The 2,500-nt window shown below is 41.7% G+C and overlaps 1 pseudogene; it reads right to left on the bottom strand.

Moving 5' to 3' along the window:
• The window catches only part of LOC142925478 (28S ribosomal RNA), a 10,403-nt pseudogene that overhangs the window by 2,856 nt on the left and 5,047 nt on the right, over positions 1-2,500 (bottom strand).

Here is a 2,500-nt window from a genome sequence, read left to right as displayed (position 1 = left end):
GATGTATTCCAAAAATAAAGAATTAAAATAACAAAGTCTAATCTATATAAGCGCTCTTGATTAAAGCAGTGTAAAAAAAAAAATAGCAAAAAAAATACCAAGTCTTCGTCTTGAAAAATAACAAAATCTAAAAGAAAAGAAAAGTCTTCTTTGTGGAAAATAGTAAAATAAAAAAACCAAGACTTCACCTTGGAAAATAACAAAATCTAATCTAAAACATCTTAAATAAAGCTTATTTGTAATCTTCTTTGTAGGCAGAAAATAGTAAGTTACAGGACTCTCGAACTGATGTAGTCCAAAAAATAAAGAATTAAAATAACAAAGTCTAATCTATATAAGTGCTCTTGAATAAGCTTCGTGTAAAAAAATAGCAATATAATAAAAATACCAAGTCTTCGTCTTGGAAAATAACAAAATCTAAAAGAAAGGTCTTCTTTATGGAAAATAGTAAAATAAGAATACCAAGACTTCACCTTGGAAAATAACAAAACCATCTTGAAAAAAGCTTATTTTTAATCTTCTTTGTAGGCAGAAAATAGTAAGGCGAAAATAAAGTCCCCTCTAAGCTCTAAAGTAACAAATACGACGTGTTAAAAAAAAACTAACAATAAAAAAAAGAACCAAGACTTCGTCTTGGAAAATAACAATCTAAATTGTGGAAAATAGTAAAATGAAATAAAAACCGACTTCACCTTCGAAAATAACAAAATCAATCTAAAACAAATGACATCTTAAAACAAAACTATTATTTGTTTCGGAGGTTGTCTATGACTGTTCATAGACCGCATAATTTCCACAGAACATTCTCAGAATATCAAGAGAGAAAAGCAGCGTTCTGCGGGAAATCATCTTGGCCAGTGATGTCGTTCTGGGTTTGGTCAGGCCCAGGGAGGTAAGTACCTCGTTATTCTCAAGGGGCCACTTTCCTCTTGCCCCAACCGGGAATCCAAAGAATGTGACCTTGCTAGCCTTCGTCAGCACTTTGACTTGATCACCAAGAGGGGTATAGTACGAAACTTTGTGCGAGGCAGCATCTGACAAGGTATTCTTTGAAAGCTCAAAACGGACGGTGACATCGATCACAACCGCCTCCTCATCTTTTGCAAACACGAGGTCAGGCTTTCTCATCTCTCCCGTCTCGGATATGAACCGTGGCTCTTTGTATACAGACCAGCCCAATCTAGCCGCTTCGTCTGCCAGAATGTTACTGATCTTGTTATGTCGCGCAATTCTTGCTTTCTGTACTGCAGGACATTGACCGAGAATGTGCGAAAGGGACTCGAGTCTGGCAGAGCATTTCCTGCAGGAACGTAAGGCCCCATCTCTGCCTCTGTTCAAGCTTTCTCTTGTTGGGTAAATATTTGCCCTTAGTTGTAGTGCTGCGATAAAAAAGCATTGTTTAAAGCCGCACCATGGCCTCAACCAAGCATTACTGATTCTATCATGCGCAAAGTTTACAATGCCCCTTCCTTGAACCGGCTTTTCGCACCATCTCTGAAATTCATGCTCCCTCCAATCGCAGGGTCTCGGATATACAGGTTCTTTTGACACCGAGTCCCTGAGAACGAATGTTGGGATTGCATCACTGTCACCCCCTGCTCGTACCCACAAATTACGGTATTCTTCCTCCATACCCTGCGAGGACACAATATTACGGGTGATAGCATCGGACGAGTTTGCTATACGTTGCAGCCTTCTAACTTGAACCGAAGGGATTGTTTTTTCCAGTTTCAAGATGGCAAGGCCTCCGTCTCGGGCTCTGGCATATAACAGTCCATCACAAGTTGAAGCGGGAAGGTGGAGCCATCCTTTTACCGCCTTTCTAATCTCTTGGTCCAACCCACGGAGAGTTGATTGCTTGCAGTCCGAGTGGTCTGCAGGATATAACAATCTGGGTAGGGCATAGGCATTGAGTAGTTCGACCTTCTGAGTTGGCTTCAGAGGCGCCTCATCGATTTTCGAGATCCATGTCTTTAGCTGACAATGTAGATCAGGCTGTATAGTGCCAGTCCAAGGGCCAATTTTCAGGCCAAGGTATTTCGTTAATTCATCAGGTTGGATCATATGGACATCTTTATTTTTGATAGTCCATGGGTCGCAGTTGTTCACCGTATATGAATCTTTGGTTGGGCTTATCATGAAGCCCTGGCACTTTCTGGCCTGAACCTCCAATCCCGATAGCCCACAAAATGATTCCAAGATCGCTAGATTGGCGGCCATACCAACCCAAGATTCGCTCACCAACACCAAATCATCAGCAAACGCAAGAGCTGTCACGTGGTCGGTATCAATGGAGTACCCAACTCCGTGTGACTCTAGGGTGCATATCAAAGGGTCCATGGCAAGATTGAAGAGCAGGGGTGACATGGGGTCACCCTGTTTGACACCAACACGTATGCTAATTTCTCGAGTCGACTCGCCATTGCTTTTGAACGAGGTCGTACACCGATCGTAGGCGTTCTGGATGATGCCCACCACGTGTTCATCTACTTTCTTGTGC

Source organism: Petromyzon marinus, chromosome 20 (genome assembly GCF_048934315.1).
Source record: "Petromyzon marinus isolate PM22_M1 ecotype Great Lakes invasive population chromosome 20, UKy_Petmar_22M1.pri1.0, whole genome shotgun sequence".
Taxonomy (NCBI): Eukaryota; Metazoa; Chordata; class Hyperoartia; order Petromyzontiformes; family Petromyzontidae; genus Petromyzon; species Petromyzon marinus.
The sequence above is the reverse complement of the archived record's forward strand: the minus strand, read 5'-3'. Positions and strand labels throughout refer to the sequence as shown.